Source organism: Ciconia boyciana, chromosome 10, assembly GCF_034638445.1.
Source record: "Ciconia boyciana chromosome 10, ASM3463844v1, whole genome shotgun sequence".
NCBI classification, from domain to species: domain Eukaryota; kingdom Metazoa; phylum Chordata; class Aves; order Ciconiiformes; family Ciconiidae; genus Ciconia; species Ciconia boyciana.
This window is the reverse complement of record NC_132943.1, coordinates 4,379,196-4,403,143: the sequence shown is the minus strand read 5'-3', so window position 1 is coordinate 4,403,143 and position 23,948 is coordinate 4,379,196.

Below are 23,948 nucleotides of genomic sequence, written 5' to 3'. Positions count from 1 at the left end.
GAGCAGTAATTTAGCAAGCTCTCTTGTGCTCTTTTCCTGTCAGCATTAACATGTCAATTCATTTTAATAGTCTGGGCATGCGCAGAGGGGACGCCTTTTCTCAGTAGGTATCCCATGAGCCCACCCCGTGGTGCAGAAATGTGTTATAGCTTGTCTCAGGCCACAGAGACTTCAGCAGGTTTATTTTCATTATGGCCAAGTATATTTGTTAAGACAAAGCATGAACAAGGAAAAAAGAATATATAAAACGAGACTTTAAAATATTAAATGGGATCTACGTGTCCGATTGGTAATTTATGACCTATGCACAGAATAGGTTATAAAGGCTTTCTTTGCATGATATTATTACATGGCGTGGTTTCAAAAAAATGTGTGCTGTCACTTCCTCTGGTTTTTTGGAAATTAAATGATATCATGCCACATTGGGAATTATCTGTAATCATGATTAATAGTTGAATTGGCTTTTATATTAAACCAGAATTTACTTGCCATCTTTCTTATTAAAGAGCCTTCAGATAGATTTGTATCTAATGTTTTGCCTCAAGTCTATAAAACCAAGGACTATGCAGTCCAAGAGCCAATCCTTTGATTACAATATTATCTTTCTATCTAAAAAGAAATTTGAATTTTTATATGCTTTAAAACTTACGAGTAGAAATTGTAGTTTTATGAGAAGAGAGAAGGAAAAAAATAGAAAGCTACCTCTTGGCATCTTAAATTACATCTTTTCAGATGCAACCTAGATTAAGTCAAGGTATTTTGGTTGTACAGTACCTTAGTGTAATTAAATATTTAAGCACATTGAGCTGTGGTATCAACATCTGTATGGTACAAATACTTTTTCAGCCCAGCTGGACTCAGCTACGTTATCCAAGTGACCTGAAAAAGGTAAAATCATAGTTTATTTTTAAAGGATCTTCTTCATCTAAGGAAATACACTTTTGTGGTACGTTCTGCCTTTCCTACTGTCTGGGCGGTGCCGCTCTCTGTAGGCCCATGGAAGCTGCAACGTCCTCGAACTGTGTGGGAACGTGCTTGTGCTGGGGCACAATTGCAGTTGAGTAGGTGGAGAATTATGTCAGGAATCTGAAATTTGGCCTGGGGATTCCCTCTCCTTTCACCATAAAAGGAACAAACTTATTTCCTCAAAAAAGGAATCCACGAAGTACCTTTTGTAAGGAACAGGCTCTGCTCAATGCTGGTCAGCAGCGCATTTCCCAAAAGCAGTTGGCACGAGACCTTGCGTGACAAAACATTATGGCACAGTGCTATAGAAAAGCAAAACAAAACCATGCTTTGAAGCTGAGTTATGTATGTCCGCTGGTCAGACAGTTACTCTTTATAGCCTGAATAAGCGAGTACAGCGACAGAGGAAATACTGAGTCTAAAGGAGCACTGCAGCTACTGAGCAACAGCACATCTGTTAAAAGTACAAGTGGTGACGTGGTTTCATGCTCAACGTCTGGAGGATAATACAGGAAACCTAAAATTGGTTTCTGGTGAGCCATTCTTACGGCAGCGAAAACGTAGTTCAGATTAAGTAAACTCCAAGACTGTGCCGACCGCCATGAGGAAAAAATGGTATCGGTAAGGAAATGTCAAAAGCTATCTGCTTGGTGAGAGCCTACGACACTGTCAGTGGCACGATAAAAACGTGTACGTGTGTCACCAAACCACCCGTGGCCACAGCCCATAGACCCTACCCTGCTGCGGAGGATTCTTTTGTCACCAGAACATTTGCGGCTGGTGGGTCTCAAAGAGGTCCATCTGCGGTGCTTATAGGCATTTGCGTACCTATGGTGCACAACTGAGAGCTTGTTGTCACTGATGCTTAAGGGTAAACTTACGGAGAGTTTCAAGCCCATCCATATTACTTTTCTGAGTCTCTATCCTTAAAAGCCCTGTTACTGCAGTAAAAAAAGTGATATGGACAGCTTTGGAGAAGGTATTTTACTTTCCAAGGTAAAATATAGATAGGCCAAGAGAAGATCAACCTAAGGTGTCTGTTGGCATATATTAGTGGCATTAAAATATTTCCAGGTGTGTTTTCTAGGTGGTGATGTGCATGAAGTGAGGTTGTCTATGGACGTGTGCAGTTATATGATCCAGTAATTGAACTCATTGGCAAACTTGGCTCAAATTTGACCCGTGACTAGCAGACACAACCAGTTTTAGTAAATAATATATTAGGTAGAGAAGAGATATTTGAATTAACAGCCTCACACAGCAGCATTGTGAGCTTCTTATTAGGTACCTGAGAGTCTGTTTCTGGAAGCAGAAGGAAAGACAGAGGGCTGTTAGAAATCGCTCAACGTTAAGAAAATCCTTAATTCAAGTGTCTGCGTAGCTTCTCTTAAGTCTAATAAGTTATAGGGCCAAACTTTGCTCAACGTGGGAGTTTTCTACTCATCCCAGTCCAGGGAAGGATGCACAGCCAGCTCTAGATAAGAGTGATAAGCAGAGGATTAGGTTTGAGAGCTAATTCCCATGTACTGTCTTTTCCCATGGAGGCTAAGGGTTCATACAAGGAGGTGCATCCCTCTGTGCCAGACTTCACAAACGCACATTCTCTTCCTGCAAGTTTTACTGCCAAGTTGCTCTACCTTAAATCACTTGTGAGTAGGGTTTGAACTGTAATTCATGTTGGATTCTGGCAAAACCAGGAATAAAGATGTAAGAAGTGTAATGATTTGGTTCCTGAGAGAAAAGGCAGGGGAAGGCGGGGGGCGGGGGGGCACTTTACAGCCACATGACAGTTTCAGCATGTGGGAAAAATGTCTTCCTAACTCTAAATAGCAAAATTGCAAAATCCCTGAGCATTTCAGGAAGATCAGTCATAGGAAAAAGCAACACAGGAGGCGGGGAAGGAAAGTCTGAGGCTTTAGGAGCAAAAGACAGGCAAAGCAGGGGAGATGCTCAAGGGAAGGGGTACACAAGCAGGCACGAACCCCAGAATTTCCTGATCAGCAATAAGAGGCTAAAAGCTGCAAGGTAATCTCCCAGGCCAAGTGGGCAGGAGGAACCCGACATCATTTCCCATCCACTACACAGCCAAGTGAGGAGAAAAGTAATTTCTTTGGGTAGGAGGCACAATAAGACATGAAATACAAGCATGTCTTTCGTAGAATTTGTAGGCCATAAAAAGTATTTTAATAACATCTGGTGCTGGGGCGTGTTGAAGCTTAATTAATTAATCCTTGCAAAGGACTCAGAAATTCTGGGATCAAAGGTGTTGCAGAAGTGCAAAATGCCATTATTATACCTATAAACGTGTGCTTGTTAACTTAAATGCTGTTTATTTATTGCCACTATATACTTGTATAGCAGTATATATCAAGTATATTACGAACATTTTAAAAGTACGCCTTTTCATCACATAAAGCTGTCCCCGTCTCAGTCCCCCTGCGCACGCCGGCGGTTGCAGTGCAGCCGTGGTTAGCAGGTGCTGCTGATAACGAATCTCAGAAACACGTAATTGACTCTGATAACGCCTCTGGTTTTTTGGTTGGGGTTTTTTTGGTGTCCGTGGTGTTTTCCACTCTGTAATATTTACATGGATGCTGCTACACAAGAAGCAGAGATTATGCACAGCGGCCCATAGCCATGACTGAAGGCTAAAAAATTAACTTCAGCGTTCGTTTCGGCTTGGTATGTGGTTGCAGTTTTCTGTTTCCTCTCTCTTCCTTTCTGTTCTAACATCTGTCCTACACAATAAAAAATCTTAAGGTTAGGTGGGTCTGTTCCATGCATATTTTGACTAGATTCGTTGAATTGAGGTCTCCTGTCCGTCTGGAGGTTTTTTTGTTTGTTTGTTTGTTCCTTGTTTTGTAGCCATTTATAAATAATAGAAATCATAAGCAATGCTGTGTTCCCACTAATTCAAAATTTAGCGTCAGAGGTTGTTTACAAATCAGAGGAGCAAAACACATGCATCTTCAGCAGTCAGTTAGAATGCAGGGTCTTTTTTTCCTCCTCTATTGGAGTATATAGTAAAATTATTATTTCCCTAAGATTTATTTCAGCTTTTGTTAAATGCTTGGCTTTACGGCTTCCCATAGTTATATGGAATCTTCTTCTGACTTACACTGGAAAAAAAAGTTTAGAAATGTGCTCTCTGTGATTCATAGCAGCATTATTTAGACTAAATTTGTAAATTCTGTGCAGATGACAATAGCATCTTTGTAGGTCTTTTTAAATATAGATGAAATATGAATTTTCTTTCAAGGTACAAAATGTCATTAAGGGCTCAGGTGGTTAAAATCAACATGAAAAATACATGCTGCATTTTCCCTCCTTAAATGCAATAATGTAATCAGATTTCAAGTCATCTTACCTACCTCACTTACAGCTTTATGGAGATTAATTAGTTTTTAGCCCCCAGTCACATGATCTTTTCTGACTGCCATTTAGCTACATTTGCTATCTGACTTGAACCTGTAAGCTGTCTCCAGTCCCAGAGGACAGATTAAATTTTAGTATTGGTTGCCTTCTTCCTTTGATTTAAAGGTAGATAGTTATAGCCATAGTTCAATTATTCTTTGTTGTTAATTAGCCATGTGTTGTCATAGTTTCTTTGGAAAAGACACGTGTTTGAAGGAGGAGAAGAAAAATGGCTCAGAAGTAAGAGACAACTTCTTTCATGTGGCTGAGCTAAAAAGGTTTTTCCTGATCAGGTGCAGAGCCATAAAACTGCTTTTAATTCACTTCTATATCACCTCTTGTGCTTTGGTATGCCTGGCTTTTACACACTGCTAATCGATAAGGTTACCTTCCCACTTCAGTAAAACAAGCTGATCAGAAAGGAGGAGAGGAAATATTTCAGCTTCTCTTCCTCAAGCAGGAGAGGTGTGAGTTTGTGTATAGCCATCCGTGCATCTGCGACTTGGCTTTTGTTTTCTAAATTTTCTCCTTAAATTAACTTAAACACTTATTCTATAAAGTGCTCTTATGTAAAGGGAATGTTTTATCCGTTGTTGAGAATGATTTCCAAGGCCATTTAATATCTAAATAAATTCCCTTCTCCTCTCCTAAGTGTGTTAGATACGATAAATGTACATTGGATAAAACAGTGTGTAGACAAAATCCTGCCCTTAATTCTGGGTATCCTGTTTACTTCAGTGAAATCCTCTTTTCTCAAGTAAGAAGAGTACATTTTGGCCTGTACTGTGAAAAGACAAGAAACAGATAAGCTCCAGGGGAAAAATAAAGGGATTTTTTTTTTTTTCTGTTTCTGATTAAAAATAAAGTAGTAAATAATAAAGGGATTTGACTAGTATTGTTGCTTAGGATGGTGTATAACTGGGCTCCTCAGCAGCATATAACAAAAGATCAAAGGGATCTCTGCTTCACATAAGTAAACCAGTTCTTGGACTAACGGCACGGGCTGCGTGGTTTTTCCTTAGGTGAGAGCTGGGAGTGAGTTAAGATAATGAAAGTGTTATCTATTACATGTTGAGAAAGCATCAGAGCCAAAGCCGTTGAAGCCTTTATACGGACATTACATGTGGCTGCCTATTTGCCATTTGTTTCCTAAATTTTCTGTAATTTGCTCTGCAGCAAACATTCACCTTGGCTAAATAGGACTCCGCTCAGCAATATTCAGCAGAACCGCGGCGTTTCCTGGCTCCGGCCATGAAGGCTCCGCAGGATTTTCACTGCTCAGGTGTTGCAAAGCCTAATCCTTATTCAGGAACCAAAACGATCCACTTTCCTTGCCTGCGGTGCTTGGATCCCTGCCTTTGGCAGTAGCCCCAGACTCCTGCAGAAGATGAAGACATCCCTCCATGCCTATAGATGGAAAGGCGCCAACATGGATGCCATCAGAAGGACGCAGCTGAGCATATGCTGAGAAAATTGTGGCATCCATACTGTACATGGGGAAGGGCTGACTGAACACACCAGTTTGTTGAAGCTTATGGCCCTGAAAAGGAAACATAGGTTTCCTGTAAATGTCATTCAGGGATATGCTAACTGTTATTTCCTGGCGCTGGATCATGATGCTTTCAACACATTCTGTTCATCTACCTCTGCTGCCTGCCTGCCTGGCTGTGCACAGCGATAGCTCTCCTGTCTTCTCACCTTTCCCTCCTCCCTGCGTGAGGCTAAGGTAAGAGAAACTCAGGCAAAGTGAAAAAAATGGCTTGGGGATGGAGCACTAAGGGAAAAAAAAATTAAAAAGGGATGGTTCGGTGTTGTGTGCCTTCCTGTAGCTGCCACCGTTGCAGGACAAGTGCGTAACCGGTGTGTTTGGGCTCCATTACTTTGACTCCATTATGAGCGAACTGGTCCCCTGGTGCCATTCTGCCATGGCATTTCATTTGTACAGATTGCTTTCAGCCTTAGTGCCTACACTATGGCTGCTCCGCTATATAGTCTTAAAAGGTTTCCCTAAGTACCTTCTGCAATATGAGTTGTCTCTTCGGCTGTCTGCATTCCTCATCTCCCTCCCTTCCTCCATCTTTCAGGTATTGTGCTTTGGACTGGAAGTGTCAGCAAGCAGGATGGCGTATCAAGAAGAACCGGAGCCGGGCATCGCTGCCATATCTCCGCGGAGCGGCGGTGGCTCGGTGTCACACCGTCCATCTTTGGTTAGGACCTGGGCCTCGCTGCACCGCCCCTCCAGTGCAAAGCAATTAAAGGAAAAGAGGTAAACACTTACAAATGCATCAGTTTAGGCTGCTGAGGGCATTATTCCAAGCCAGGAGCATAGACCCTGAGCTTTTGTTCTGGTGATAAAGGGGATATGTTATCTCTATTCCAGCTCCGAGCTGTATAATGCTCCAATGAAAAGCAAGTTTCTTTGCCTAGTGAATAAGGATCATTGTTTCAGGGATAATGAGGCTCCACTCCCTTTTGGCTCTCTCTGAAAGACCACAGCACTGGCGAAGAAACAGTGCCGCGGGTCCGCCAAATGTCTGCTGAATGCAGTGGTGACAGGCGCGATTTTCACAGTTATCATTAAATGGCATGTGAGTGGTTTTGTGCGCCATGTTATACTGTATCAACCCACGATAAACAAGCAACTGGCTACAGGACTGCAACCTCCTACCATCCACCCTTTGCCATAATGTTATTGTGTTTGCTTGATTAGATTTTTCCCCCCTCCCTGCACAAGTCAAGAAAAGAAAGAAAATGAAAATGGTATATTATACATACAAATAAAAACAGAGCAAAAAAGTAGATTACAGTTGGGTACCGGTATGCCAATTTATTTTGCACAATCGGGATAAGTAAGGTTTTTATTAACACAATAAGGAAGTCATGATAGCACAAAACTAAGCAGATGCTCAAATCGCATCAGGATGGCTGGAAAACTCTGGTCAAAGCTCCAGCTGAAATCCAGTGACGTTGTAGTGCTTTTGAAAATTTGGCATCTCTTTTTACCTGCCTAAGAATGAATCTAAGTTTTTTTTTTTAAGTGCTATCTGTGTTTGGGAAGCTCAGACCTAATTGCTGACATGTTACATTCAGTAAAAATAAGGGCACAATAACGGTCTTTTTGTCACGATTACTTTCAAGAGGTATTTTCATGAGCAAAAAAAATCATGGGTTTTATGAGAGAAAACCACTCAGATTTGCAATGGGAAGTGTGACCTGAAAGGCTGCTGTAAGAGCCCCACGGTGCCGGGCAGGAGGTGGGGAGCAAGGTGAACATCTCATTTCGGATGGTGGTTCTCTGGACCAGCCAAACAGAGAAAATACTGGAAATGCATGAAAAAGTTACGGTCAAAGAAAGCAATAGGAGTACTGATTTCTGTAGGGAGCATAAGCCCAGGAGACGCTAGGTTTTTGCTGGGGGCCAGTGGCCCACAGGGGCTCATTGGTGGCCATCCCCAGGGGGGCACAACCTGCTGGGGACAAACTGCACTACGTGCATTCCCTGACTTACTGTGGAGCTTGGCATGACCACTTTTGGGTTACCTTACCCATCCTCCTATTTCTCCTTTGAGGCTAGATGCTCAGCATTTTTTGCAAATTGGGCCGCTTTGAAGTATCATCTTTCTCCTGTTGTCAGGAATATAAACAAATAGCAACAAATAGGCGAAAAGCCAAAGAAAGCAAGATTTCGACCAAATGGGTCTACTTTACAACTGGCCCTGAGTGTGACCAGGTTTACCTGGAGTGGAAACATCTCTGAGGCAAATGGCAATGCTTAATTCAAGGAGCTAACAGAATCGTTGCTGTAAGGATGCCTCTTCCAGCCATTTCTAGACGCAGAGAAAAGCACAATATTCCCTGTGTCGCCCACTAGGAATAATTGTTCGTGTAGGATGCATTATGTGATACCTGCTATTTACTAACGCAGTTGAACTAAAGACCTAGGCACTACTGGACCCAGTTCACGAATATTTATTGCACCAAATCCAACCTATAATATAGTGTCAGCCTTGTACCAAAGCAGGAGACAGTAGTATTTATGATTATTAGTACAATATTGAATCATCCTGAACCAATTACTGGTCCAATTACTGTGTCATTATTATCTTCTGAATAGGGCTTGATTTGTCTGTGATAAATATGATGCAATTAAACTACCTTTTTACATAATAAAACACTGCAGGTGTTTATTCTTAAGGGTTTACGGATACCAACAACCAATAGATTTAATTAAAAAAATCCTTGAAATAAATGTGAATTTCATTAAATTGTTCTAGCACTGGTGAATATTTTAAGACTATCTACCGAAAGATTCTCTCTTTATAATCTGTCTTAAAAGCTATGCTAAGTGCACAAAAACAATGACTTCAGCTTTTTAATGTTTCAATAATTAATAACATTTCTTTAAAGAATGTGTAATTGGTCTGTAATAGTATAACTTAAGAAACAAAAAAGTTATGTGGGTCAAATTGCTATTACTGTTGTGTCAGTGTGAGCGATAAATGTATGCTGGTTTAACGAGAAATCCTACTAAACTCAAATTTTCTGCTCAATAATTTTAAATTTAATCTTACATTTTTAGCACTACAGCCATAAACATAATATTGACTTAACTCCAGTTTGGTACTAGCAACAGATACAGAACTACGGTGTGCTGGCTTTATCTTATAAAAACAAGAGATCATCAGTGTGAAACCCTACCTGGAATTATTTTGTGTCTCAACACTGTAGATAAATAGCTATAGCTTTAGCTATAAACCAACCTAGGTCAATATAGTATAAATGTGTATGAAACCCATTGCTGGGCTATTTTAGGCTGGTTTTCAGAAAGGCGAATTCCCTTCCCCAGCTTTGCTGCTGGACTGCCCTGTTGTGCAGGGTTCAAACGAATGGTGATGCCAGTATTGCCTTTCTCCATCCTCCCTCCCACAGCTGTATTCAGTGCTCTCATCAGTGTTGGGTATATGTGGTATATGTTGGCTTTGTCTTTTCTTTTTTCTATGGGAAGTGCAGTAGCATACAATGTCAGGAGAAATAGCAGGGCTTCTGGAAACAGGCCAGATGTTTGGTACTGGAGGTTTGTCTTGTGTTGGGGCAGAAAAGGCTCAAGGTTTCTTTTAACAGCACATCCAGCTAAGTCCAGGACAGGTGGGAGCTCGTAATCCAGTTTCACAAACGCAGTTAGGGAGAGATGAAGCAGAGTTGGGCAGGAGCTCCAGGGTCATGGTGATGCTGACCCCCACCAAACTGGGGCCATGGACCCATGGCTCCACGGTGGCGAAGCTCCCAGAGCTCCACGCTCACGTACTGCTCCAAAATAACGCAGGCATTTGCAGAGGATTTACTTTTATATCTAAATCGTATTTGATCATTATCAGCTAGACACCTCTACATACATTTTCAGTTATCTGCAATCTTTCAGCTTATAAGGAGTAGCTGTGAGACGCTTTAGGCCACAGGATCTCTCTTGACCGTCTAATACTTAACAGGAGTGCTTATGCCTGTGTCTGTTGAATCCCTACAGCTCCCATCGGTGGCCGGGCTGTGTCAGCAGGGCAGGACGCGGACCCCGGCCACCCACCCCACACCCATGGGACGTGCCTCAGTGCCTCCGCACCACAGCTTCTCCGATTCCCTCCCATCCATCTTCCCTACAGCACGGGGCAGGCTGAATAATAAAATAAAGCTTTTGCAAAAGGTTTATTAAGCAAGACGTAAGGTCAGGCTTTTAGTTGCAAGGCTGGAAATGAAAGGTTACAAGCAAAACAAATATAAACACAATCCCAGCCTAAGCTTAAACAACTGGATTCCTTTTCGGTTGCTTAGTCTGGTTTCTCAGATCCTGAAGGCATACTACAGCTGTTGGCATCTGAAGCATCCTAACTTCTGCCTGAAATCCTGATCCTATGGTCGGGCACAGGAGCTGGCAGCTTGGCTTCCCTCTTCCTCCTCCTCTGGCTGTAGCTCTCGGGGCACGTTCACACTCTTTTGGTCGGTGGTGAGACCTATTTTTTGTGAAGTGACGTTGCTGTAGACACGTCACTTAGGCAGCATGCCTTTCCTCCTCCTCCCCCTCACCTCTTCGGTCTGCTTTGCTGCTTTTCCCCAGTGCCAGAGCAGATCTGGCTGCTCCCACCCTTGGTGTGCAGCGTGGGAGCACATAAAGGTGTTGCTCATAAAGGTGTTGCGGGATGCTGATGCCTTCAGTCCCACTTCTATTCCTCGTTCCCGTCTCACAGGTTGCTCACGGACCATCCTCACCCATCCTTGCTTCCTAACATCCAGGTATGGAGTAACTCCTACAGCATCGCTCTTGCTTACTGTGTAGGACCTACCCACAGCACTGCCATCCCCCTTAGGGGTTTTGGCACCAAAACTGGGAGAAGGGATGAAGTCTAATAACATTTTCGACTTGTTTGTAAACTAAAATCAAGACTGATTAGGCCAGAAACTTCTGATGATAGGAGCGATTAAATAGCCAAGGTCAGCTTTGTGCCTAGTGCAAATTGGGGATGTTGTACTCTCTTTGATGATGGTGCTCTGATTTATATTAGTCGCGGCCCTACACTGAAGCATGGATCAATAAACACTGAAGCAGAAACACATTGAGAAGGAGAGCTAAATTATGGGGGAAAAAAATAAATAAACCCCCAATGAAATGACAATGTAATGGAAGCATCCTGGATAGCTAATTCTGATAATTATTTCAAAGCAGCCAACACATATGGGTTTCTACCGCAGCCTCTCTGCCTTCAGGAGTGGGGACCTGTATCGGCATTCAGCATCAGTTTCTGAGGACTTTATCCCTGCGATGCCTTGTGTCTGCCGTACAGCACTGGGTAGCATAGCAGGTCTCAAAGAAAAAAGTATTAATGCATGGATAATTGCCCACCTTGTAAAAATTTACTAGGAACTTGATACTTTTATCATTTGTCACAAACAACTCCACGGTATAATAATGTAGGAAGTATCATTGGTGCTATAAAAAAAGTGATGGTGCAAATTACACTTCTCTTTTGCTGAATGGTGCTAAATTGCAGGGAGTTCCCATTTTTTTATTGCCAGAATTTCAATAATTGTAGATGTACATTTGCAGGGATCAATTGATAATTTGGAACACGTCATCAATGTTTCATTTTCTCTATATTTTTAAACGAAAGAAAGAAGCCCAATTTCACAGTGGTAAGATTAAAAAAAGATCTCATTTTGTTTTCCTGTCTACTGTTAAGGAAGAAAGCTCATTTCTTGCAGCATAAAGGGATATTAATGAATGCAAAGAACATTTTCCATATTGCAGAATAAAATTTACTGTTCTAACCGAAGATATTTTATATAAATTAAGAGTTTGTTTAAAAAAATCGAAAACGGGAACTCAATTCTAGACAATGCTTAATTTAAACTAAGTGTTAAAATAAAAGCAATAACACTGAGAATAAATTAATGAACTACAATTAACTATATTTACAATAAGTGGTTTGGTTGGAAACACCTATTCCCTACACTGATAAAATAAAACCTGTATTCTGCAAAAGCTGAAATAAGTTAAATGAAGATGCTTTTAACAAGGTTATTACTTAAGCAGTGACAGGTTTACAGATTTTAGCACCATTGGGTTTTCACAGGAGCTACAGCAAGTGCTAAAATAACACACACCTTCAGGTTCATTAAATTCACCAGTGTGATGAAATAACTGATATTTTTCTGTATTACTACAGTGCCTCAAAGAACTGACTATAAATAAGATACACTAATAACAACTGTTTGCAGTGCTAAAACAATAAAATAATTCTTCCAGGCTTATATGCAAAGGAAGAAATAAGTGTAAGGCAGACTGTTAGCACAGTTATAACTGGTGGCTTTTATTCTACTAGTACCATGCCTTCAGTCATTTATTTATCATAGAAATGCCCTATAAAATGTTTTATCATTCATTGTGGCAGGAGGAAACTTGTTAAAAGGGTACATGAAGAGGGGGCTCCAGTCCCAAAATATTTACTTTCTAATCTGGTGTTTATTGAAGCATTTCTGAAGACTAGCTTATGCGAAGAACTGATTTTTAAAAAGGAGCATTTCAGATGATAGTAAATCCCACATTATACTCTGTTTTGGAAAGAACCAACGCTGAAAAAAGCAGATTTCTAATAAATCAATGGAGTATGGCCTTTGGAGACCTGGGAGACATATGGACAGTAATAGAGTATCTCAGGTTGTTTCGTGAACGATTCCATCTGGATGAGGGCTCGGTGTTATTCGCAGCCTCCTTCTCCCCTAAAACACCTTCAATCTTACCCGCAGCCCCTATCTCAAATGTCAGACCACCTGGGATCCGCAGCTGTCGGGCTGAAAGCAGAGCTGCCAGGGCGGCCCCGCACCGTTAGCCGCCAGCAGCCACAGCCCTGCTGCTGCTGGGTGAAAATCAAGGGATTTTTGGGCTGCGGGGTTTGCACCAGGTGTGATATTTAATGCTTCATTCCCTTGTATGTAAATATATATTTTAATATATATATTTTAATTTTTTATATATATGTGTGTGTGTATATATATATGCACACCTGTGCATGCAAACATATCTGTGCACACCTAGAGGGTTGGAATAACGATTTCCAGTGCCTGGTTTTGGTCCCCATAGGGGCACTTGGGTCTCCCCATGCTGATGCAGGAGTAAAGCAGGAGTCGCTTCGCAGCAGTTACAGGGTGCAAACCCCATGTAAATGGGGAGAATCAACCCTGGGATGTTATAAGCTTGCCTAAATTTTGCAGTGCTATATCATTCCTCTGGATGATTTGCAGTTTTGCTCTCTGGAAGGAATAAATTCTATTTCAGCAATATGCATGGTACCGAAGCGTGTTTACACTGACTGAAAGATTTCCTTTCACGGGTTGTAAGTGAGGTTTGGGTGATAGTAATTGTGCTGCAAGGTGTGAAACCCAGCCACAGGGTTTGATCTATCCCACTGCAAAGCTGGTGCATTGTGCAGGGAGTCTGGGAGCATGGGGCAGGAAAGCAGCAAAGTTGCCAACCGTTTGCTCCCTCGTGTGATGGGGATTTTGGAAGATGAGTCCCATCCATCCCTATTTCCCAGAGCTTTAACAGTGCATGCACAGGACGTGTGTTAAGCTTCTCTCAGTTGCCGTCTGAGCTCCCCACAGCCCCCAGTACCTAAAATTACAAGGAGAAAAGAAAATCCTGAGTAACCCCAGCTTGAGGATTTTCTAACAGTGGCTCCACCCATTCTTGCCAACCCAAACTGATTCATTGTGTTTGAAGACCGCCTGCTCTCATCAAAAGAAAACCCCCAAAAGATCTCAGCTACTGTTTTGCTCATACAACAAGGATGAGCGTGCAGCCTGCCGTGCTCCGGAGGCAGCTGAGCAAAGGGACTGCTGGACACACGTTTCAGATAAGTGGGACGTGAACAGCACTTTTCACCTGGGCAAAAACCTTTTAATTTCTCCACATACTTCATAAACCCCTTGTAACACCTCTCTGAGAAGAGCAGTATGACCATTTTATTGGTGAATAAACAGAGTCGCAGTGAAATTAAATGACTTCTTTGGCCTTAGGCACAAAATAGCTGCAACTGGCCCGTAAATGAAAAAAATGTTTTTCATTAGAAGTTCTTTATCTCAGGAGTTCCACTCCCACCTTGATTTTACACAGTCTGCACTTACCGACCCTTTGAGGAAAATGTTTGAGTTATTAATTTATTTAGATTTTTGTAAACTGTGGGAAACTTGGGGAGTGAGTTGGTTGTGAGTGCCTGGTGGTTGTTAATAATTCATGCTTCATGTGAAAAGAAAATTGATCAGAAGCATCCTGGAGAGACCAATCCATGCTGCCTCTGCGATCAGCTGAGACACAAACTAAATACGAGGCATGAACTGAAAGATATTGCTGAGAAAAACTGCACAGACCCATCACAAGCCAAGCGGCGTGGCTGGCGAGGGGTGTCAAAGGGAAGAGCAGCACAGTGTCCTTTGAAGCCCAGTCATGGAGACAAGGATGTGGGAAAAGACCCTGCAGCGAAAAGTGGTCAAAAGTTCTTACGAGGAGGACGAGAGCAGCTCCATTTCCTGAAGGCAGCAGTCCAGATCAAACAGTCCTTTGTGGAAATGTTCAAAAAAACCCAAACCTCACCCTGGGATGACGATGAGCTCCAACACCTGGGGCTGGATAGGAGGTCAAAGGAGGAGCACTGGGGGACGTCTGTAGATGCTGAGGCCGAGGCTGTGCCAGAGCTGATGAGATGGACCTGTTCTGTCAAATGTAAGAGTTTATATTTTCTGCTAAAAAAAATGTTCAGAAATGATTCCCAAATGGAATTTGGGAAGTGTTTGCTGAGCTTTAATTTCATCCTGGATCCATTGATTCATCAAGGCTAGGTTGAACGGGACTTTGAGCAACCTGGTCTAGTGGAAGGTGTCCCTCCCTGCCCATCCCCCACTAGGCAGGGGGGTTGGAACTAGATGCTCTTTAAGGTCCCTTCCAACCCAAACCATTCTATGATTCTATGATTCTATCCTTTGTTTCTCTATGCTGTTTTTCTATTTAAAGTAACTTCTGTTACATTAGAAATCACACATATCCGACCCAGAAAGACAAGAATTTCACAGTCTCTAAGGAAATGTGCTGAAGGAAGGTTTTCTGGAGCCTAAGCTTTCACTCAGCTTTTCAGCTGGGAATGGAGCCTCCTGTCCATGTGCTCACCACAGAGGGACCCCAGGACAAGGATGAAGGACCGGAGTGAAGGAGGGTGCGCAGAGGTTGCCACAGGCACCTGCCATTTCTGGAAGAGTTTCTGTTTTGAGGCACGTGCTCAGTTTGGATAGGTAAGTCATCATGTACTGGCAGAATTTTTTTCTTAGATTTCTACATATTTTAATTGCTACACATGAATAAGCACATAAATTAATGCTAGATGTACTTCTTGTCTGTGTAGTGTGAGCTATATAGATATATGCATGTACAAATTTATGTGTAGTTATCAGTCTTGGTATCCTACTTCTTAAGGTAATTGTGTCATCTAAATTCTGTCATACTTGGTTCAGGACAGATTCATTAAGTGTTCCTATTACCCTGGCATCAGAGCACCTATTTCATTGAGGTAAGTCCAGAATAAATCCCTTAATTTCCCAGGTTCTTTCACCATTCTTGCTTGGAAATAATGAGAGATGCTTATACTCAAAGAAAAATTACATATCTGACACTGAAAAATACAGTAGGGCTAATTATTATGGTATACTGAGGCAGAATAATTGAATTAGTATGCTTGTACAAATTCTTTTCTATATGTTGGCATAAGAACTGATGTTGACAATATTCCATGAATATTGCTATTATAATCTTTAGTATTATATATATACACATATATACATATTCTATATGTATATATGCTTCCAATATACGAGTATATCTGAGGGAGAACCTCCCTAGTAGCAATATCAGGTTGCACATTGCTCTCCTCCAGTGCCAGGTAGAGTGGGAGGAGGAGAGGAAGGAAATATGGATGCTCCAATAACAATCTCTCTTTCTTTACCTATTAATTTATGCACCCAAGTTAACAAAAAGAAAAAGCCCTTTGTGGTAATGTTCCCCTATACATTACTGAGTAGATGAACTTCATGAGATGTTGGACAGCCTTCATGATAGATGTAAGGGAGATATCATTTTGTTACCTAGGCAAACAGACTACATTATATATAGTTTGTCTGCTTCTTAATACCGCTCTTATCTTTGTGATATCTGGGTACTGTAATTTATACAACCTAATTTTTCTTAGCTTACCATGTGACTGTTTTTAAATAGTGGACTATGACACACAAAAACTAGGCCAAAAATGGATTTTAAATTTCCGTGTCTCAAGAGAGAAGTCCACTGGCATCCTGAATCAAGTATTCCCCAGTATTATTGGGTAGTCTTCTCCTATTTGGGGAGATCACTTTCCCTCTGATCATGTACTGGATTCATTCCAGAGACTAATTTTCCTCTGCACTGAGCTGGAACACATCTTTTAGGGCACACACCGATGCCGAGCGAACCACTGTCTGTGTGATCAGGGCGAGTCCCATGGTGGCACATTGTGGTCCAAAAACTTTACTGCTCTGGTCCATAATACACAATGGCTTGGCATAAAATAAGTCGGTTGTTTACGCCCTACAAGCACTATATGCTAACCACGAAAAACTGTTTTGCTCTTAACCCACCTGCATGAAGCACTGGTGCGGGTCACTGCATGCTGTGTTTATCTCTCCGTCCACAAGATGTTGGACCACGAGGAGCAAACACAGCCTGGGCACAAGTGACTTGTCAGAGCGATAAGCTGCCGCCATGGTTTATCGATGGCCGATCTGCTGAGATGTTACACAGGGTGCCAAGTTTAAAGCTGTTTCTAATGATTTGCCACTTTGCTGCTGAAAACTGAAGCAAGAGTGGGAACACGTCTGCTTTGGCCAACCAGTAATCAGTGCTTGAAGGCTATAAGCACCAAAGTACTTTTTGGCCACTGTTGATGCATTTTCTGTAAATTCCAAGGTGGTTTTATTACTTTTTTCATTTTTTCCTTGCAGATGCAGTGCTTTCTGCAGCTTTTGCAGAGTGGCATGTCCACAGGCTGGTTTAGCAAAGGCCACTGCTCTGTGTCACTCTTCCATGGAGCCTACACAGAAGACAGGAGTTCAGGCAGAATCAGAGCCAAGGTTTGTAATGTATTGGCCCTTTACAACATCGGGGTGCTAGGGCTGCTCATGTTTTCAGACGCCTTTTAATTGTGCATCATTGAATCCCGGAAAAGCATGCAGAGGTCTCCATTCCCAGGTTTGAATTGTTTCCATGAAGGTTTATCCTATCTCTGTACACCCAACGTTCAAATATCCTTCCGGAAGGGCTCCCTGGCCCCTGGCTGAGAGCGTGGCGGTCTCTGCAGTGGTTTTGCACAAGTTGTCTAGAAAAGGGACAAAGTTTCACGGGCGAGCATTTGTGGGATGAAGGTCTGAGTAAGAGGAACCGTACTTTCCGTTGCATTACTCTGCCTTGCAGTTCAGCTGGGAGCTTTCCCACATCTCATCGGCTGCTCCGAGCCTGTGCAGTTTGCAAAGTGGAAAAAGGAATTGAAGAAGGAAAAATAAATAATAAAGCACGTAAGAATTAAATATCACCTATTCAAATAGCAATTATGCCGTTGAAAACAAGATCACCACACCTGTACAAGAAAAGACAAGCAAGCCCAAAACATCTGTTTGGATCCACCTGCCAAGCACCTGTTTCGCTGTTTCAATGCCATTTGATTGCTGGAGATGTAGAGGCTCTTGTGAGGTAATGAGTGATTTTACATTATGCATGATTGAAAACAGGTGTTCTAATGCTGTACAATTCTATGCATGAATAATTCAGTTTGTTTAGAGCAAGATCTTTAAAAGAAGTATGGTCTTTATTTTTTCATAAATATTAAGGTTATTCTCTGCAATGTATGGTGGCTGGTCTTTTCAGCAGGCTCACTGATGACCATTTTTGTATAATTTTATGGGTAGGAAATAACACTGTGAAAGGTAAAAAAAATAATTATACCTAAAGCACATAAGCAATGAAATTGAAAGGTTTCTTTAGCAAGGAGGGGGAAAAAAACCTGTCACTGTTTTAAGGGAGAAAGCCAGATGACTTTTGGCAAAGCCTGCTTCTCAACACTAACAAAACAACCCAAGAGCTTAATTATATAGAGAGGTGAATGTGCTTCAGGGATAAGTAAGAGCTAGTCCATCTCTTGGTCCGAATTCCAGCTGAGTCTGAATATGTTTAAGAATTTGGGTTGTTTTTTTCTCTCTCTTTTTCCTCATGATTATGAAAAGGTTTCTTGCACAGTTGTATGCTTTGTGTTGGTGGAAGATGCTGCAGACTCAGGTCTTTATCTGCAGACCAGTTTCCATGTTGGGAACTGCAGTATAAATCAGCCCGTGCTCCTCACCATGGGGAATTCAGTGGCTGCTTGGGATCATCTCCCAAAGATGAGGAAGAGGTAGTAGTCCAAACTGAGAGATGCAGCTAAGCTTGTAGCACCCCCTCTGCTTCTTCCCAAGGTAAGCAATGCAGCTGACACGGCCTCGTGGCTTCAGCCAGCAGAGTTTTGAGTCGGGATGAGAAGAACTAAGCAGCCAAAGGTTTTCCTGTCACAGCGTATGTCTGCTCTCTCCTTGTTTCCTCAGCTAGGACTGTAAGTTAGTTTAGTAACAAGGTTTGTAACTAGTGTCAGTTGTGGTGTTAGGTTTTATTATGGGAACCTTCTGCTGGGAGCAGCGCTGAGATCTCCCGTGTGCTTTCCAGAGAAGGTCTGTCACATTGGCCATTTCCCCAACATCCATTGCAACCACTCCAGCAGCTTCAGGGGTCCACAGCTGATTTGATGCCTGTCTTGAAACAAAGTGCTCAGAGCGCTGCAAGAGGGTATTTCATACCTGGCGGGCCAGATCCTGCACCTCCCAGGACAGACAAGGTTCAAAAGCAGATTAAGAGGATGCCAGCCCTGCCATGATATTGTGATGGACAATGTGAAATCTTGGTGAGGGTGAAGAGAGCGGAGAAAGTGAGAGTGAAGAGAAACTTTCAGATCTTCCAAATGGTCATGTCCTGTCCATTGCCATTGAGAAGACCATGAAGTGGGAAAAGAGTAAAAGAGAAGAAAGGGAATGAAATCACTGATTTGAAAGGAGGAATTAACAAAGAGAAGAGCCTGAAAGCAATTATTAAAGCATGCTGCAGTGCCCTGTGCTAATTAAAAAATGCACCATGGTGCTAGAACACCAATATTTAGAGCTGCTGATATACAATCTGAACAGATTTGGATCCAGTGGCTGTAGAGGTTGGTGGAGACGACTTCAGCACGTTGTATGGGGTCAGGCAATAGAAGGAGGAAAATTCAAGAATCCAAAATAGCCATGTGTGACCCCAGACCTCACTGGGTAAACAGGGGTAGCTCAAACTCTGTGGCCCACACTGCTCAGGAGACTGCTCAGGGTTCCTGTAGGACTTAAAAGCAATGAGTCTGTGACTAAACCTGGCTAAGCATGAGGACATTTAGGGGTTTAACTGAAATGGGTCCGTAATCTTTCAGTATTACATATACCGTATGTTACTAGAGACTGTAAATTAGAGTTTATAATATCCTATCCATTCAGCTAGTGACAAAGTATCTAAGGCAATCTGACCTGCTTCACAGACCATGAGAAAAATCCTCATGTAAACTGAAAAAGATGAATTGCAGCATTTTACAGAGAGGTAGGGGAATTTATCTCAAATCAGATCTTGGGTCAATTCCCACGACAGGTGAAAGAATGTTTTGCCATGCTTTACTCAAATAAAGTTGGGGAGGTTTAATAGGTGCAACCCTACAGGCCAAGGGATAAACTCTGCTCCCTTTAATGCATTGGAGCCAATGCCCATGCCATCAACAACACGGGTAGTAATCAAAGTGAAGGAAATACAGGAAGAGATCTCTGAGGGAAAACAAACAGCAAGGACAAAATACTGTATAACGTCTGAAGTGTGAGGAAAAGGTGGGGGATTTTTTCTGAGATGATTAGGAAGAGGAATACATCCTGGTACTCTGAGTCACTGCAATAAGGAAAGCATTTTCTTTTCACTGCGAGTTGTTCCTCCTTGTCATAAGCAGAAAATAAATGAAATCTCATAATTATAACATGCTGGAGAGGGAGAAAAAATGAAACAGATGATGTGGCATCTCTCGGAGATGCTGCTGCCTGGCCTCCGGAAGGGTTATCTGTCATGGTGCAGATGATGGAAACTCACAGGTCCCACTGAGCAGCTGGGAGAAAGGCAGCACATTTCTGCTCCTTCCTGACTCCTTCCCGTTAGTTTGTAACCCATAACAGGAGCTGAAGGCTTCCTTCAGGTTGGTGGAAGAATTTCCTACGGATGTACTGCTCTCTCTTTTTTTCTTTTTTTTCCCTTTCCCAGTAACGGCTGTTTTATAAAACTCCTTATCTGATTGCTTTTAATTAATGTTAGAGGTTACTTTCTGTTTTCTACTTTAAGTCCAGCACATGAGTCTCCCAGAGACATATCCTTCTCTTAGCTCTGCAGAGCCTTCTCAGTAGCAGTGAGAGAAGATGCCAGTAGCTCCTCTACCACTTTTCTAACTATTTCCATTCCCTTTGTAGGTTCTGAGATGATACGCTTGTTCTTGCAGTTGAATCCTGCAAGGGCAAAGTGTGCACCTTGGTCATATTATGTTGGGTATTGATCTGTGCGCCAGGTCAGGTGCCCTCAGACGGGAAGGAAGGTTTAGCTTTCTCCCTTCACTCCTTTGTGTCACACCTTTACTGCACGGTGTCAGAAGGGAATGGAGTTTTCCAGAAAAATAGCCCAAAGAACATCTTCAGAGTTTCTCATTTGCAAGCATACCTGTGTGATTCAGGACTTTCAGGAGGTTTCCAGATGAGGCACTGGAAAGATGAATGTGGAGCTCTCTGATATTTATGTTGGGTATGAAAATATTTGGTTCCTGAAACCTTTTGAGGGACTCAGATGGAAGTTGTTCCATAAATTGAAAGTCTGTATGTACCTTTTTGTCATATACCTCCTGTGATTTATTATGTAACTGTTCCCTGTCATCCTTACCCTCCATCTTATTTGTCTTTGGTTTCCTCTCAAGAGTTAACCAGGATCTGATGAATTTACAGGAAATTTTCCATTGCTGACTGGGAGATCGAAGTCCTTGAAATCTCTGTTGCTACAGCGGAGAGGACATAACGAGGTACTTTCTCTAGGTACCAGTAGTCTCGTTTCCTAAACCAGTAGTGCACCTCCTTCTTATTCGCAGTTATAATCATGTTGAAACTGTCAAGTGTTGTTTCCACCTCTTTAATTTTGTTCTTGAACGAAATCCTCCACTTCTTTCTATGCAGAGGCTGCTGTGGCCTGGATCTCATCTTGTCTTCTAGTAACATCTTCCAGATTTGTTTTAAACTGATTAGACACTGCTGAAGAATCAGCTTCTCTCCCCCGGACAGTACAAAGCCAAGTGTTGACAGAGCTGGCTCCTGGCCATCAGCTACGTGATGACGCAGCATCGCATCTTTTGACAGCCCTGATTTCGTTTGGGGCACTTTGAAATGTTCACACACCCTGACGAATTAAAATAAAATAAATTACAGGGTGACAGGAGGCTGCAATTAAAAAATAAGTGTCAGCTTGACCAGAGAGTTGCTTTAATTAAAGGGCTTATTCTATACACTGGAGCAAAGAATCTGAAAGTTATTTCTGCCCTTCTCATGTGGCTGCATTTTCCCTCTGAATTTTGATTTTGAAAAACAGAAAATTATCCTTTTTATTGAGCTACTGAGAGAAATTATGGGGAATGAGCTGAGTGAATTTAAAATTCTCTCAGTAGGAGCAGGAAAGGAGGGAAATACTTGTCCTTCCATAACTAAATAGCTTCCAGTGCAGTTTAGACACAAAGACACTAGGTTTTGGTACCCACCTGAGCACAGGGATACATTTAGGTCACAAGGATTGCATATATTGCCACCACCTAGATTATTTACTGGATGGACACCATCCTCTCTTTAAGCATGAGGAGGAAATACAGAAGGTTACAATATCAAATACTATTTCTCAGGTTAATTTGTCCCTAAAGGTTAATAAAGCTCTTCAAGAAATACATTGAAATGAAGCAAAGTTAGCTCTAGTATTTGAGTCTTCCCATCACAGTGTCCTAAGAGATGTCCTGTGGTTTGACACATAATTAATATTTTTATTTATCTTAGCTTGGTTTTTTCTTTTTTAACGGCCATCACCATAATAGCCAAATATAAACATTTCATCCTGTTTCGTAAAGAGCCTATGGTCTATTTTATTGCAACACTGTTAATTTCCCAGCTCCCAGCAGTGACACAGAGTAGATGCCTGAAAAAAAAATCTCCACAATTTTCTCACCACTTTTTCTTGAAACTGCCATATGTTTATGAACCTGTGGAAAATGTGGAAAATTTTAGCTCTTTCAAGTGTCACGGGAACACAAACTGAGGTCTGATCCGGTAGCACTGCTCGATGCTGCCTGGCGCTTGTCGGGGGTCCCATAATCCACCCACGAGGTTGTTTCAGTGTGTGGCATAAAGTTACATGCTGTTTGCCAGCATCCAAGATCCCAAACGTGGACAATCAGGCTGGCTCAAGTCTTAAAAGCTGACAATTTTTCAGACAATCATAACTAATATTTTTGTTATTTATTCACTCACGTTAAAACATTAAAATGTCCTCATTAGTCTAAATTACATCATTTTTAACTTATGGGATGCTCAAGGAATATTTGTAAGAATTATTGGCTTTAGCTTATACTGTTTGTAACTCACTTTTTATAGACTTGACTGGTCAGGTAATTTCCACAGTATTGTTTTTGGCTCCTTAACTGGATCCCATCCAAGTTTACAAAAGTGCTTCTACAGAGATAATGGAGCACATTCCAACATCCTGTGAAATGTCAGCTATATATCTAGTGTTAGATGTGTAGTGATAACCTGGGTAGAGCTGCCAGATGCTGTAATTTCTTGCTCGGGAGTACCAAACACCCTGAAGATATCAAGACAATTCTGCCAAAAGAGGAAAAGGAAAAAAAAAAAGGAGAGTGAGCAAGAGAGAGAAAGTGTCTAAGCACTCCTGTTTGCTGCTCCTGACCCTGATGCCTACAATGTGGTCTTTACCTCTATTTCTTTATAAGAACAATAAATGTAACACTATTAATTTACACCAAAGAATGGTAAGTTAGTTGATGTCAGTAACAAACTTTCATTGTAAAAAGTACAAAATCATTTTTTGAGGAAATATATAAATCCAGTACTAAAAAAAAAAAAGAAAGGAAGACAAATGTAACTCTTATCTGAGTCCAATCAGCTGAGAAAAGTGCAATGATAAAATAAGATTTAGCAGAAGCATAAATTGAAAATGGAAAATAATACTTTTTTAAAAGGTGCCTACTGGATTAAGGAGGTCTCGGAGGTATTTGATTTAGAATATGTGATCTTCTCCTCTGAGGATATTTGTGAAAGTTATTCCTGAATGTCCAGAGGTTTCTCTGCTTTTCATTATCTTTTTTTTTTAACAAGGGCCAGAACCGTATGCATGATTTTCTGTGATATATTCACATGGGAGGTAGTCTTAAACTGGCCAAGGACACATCGTTTACAAGAAGGTCCTGTCAAGCATCCAAATGTCTTTGCTGAAGCTTTCATTTTAGATGACCCCACAGAATGTGAGAAAGCTTTCTTTTAGGGGAATGGCATCTTCTGGACAGAGTTATGTCCAGAAAGTCTGCTGTGCTTAACCCGTCACTGAAATGCCCCATGCAAATGAATTTAAGGGTGGAGGTAGGAATGATGTATTTGTGTTTTCTCAAGAAAGATGCCAGGAGAGGACTCAAGCCCTTGCTCTGATTTTTTCCTATGCACAGAACTACCTCTCTGGTAAATAAGATTTCTGAGAAGGTCGGTTGGATGTTTGGGCCCAGCATCCTGGAGAAATCAGAAGAATTTGGTTCATTTTCCTCTCTTGACTTTAAAATAGTTCC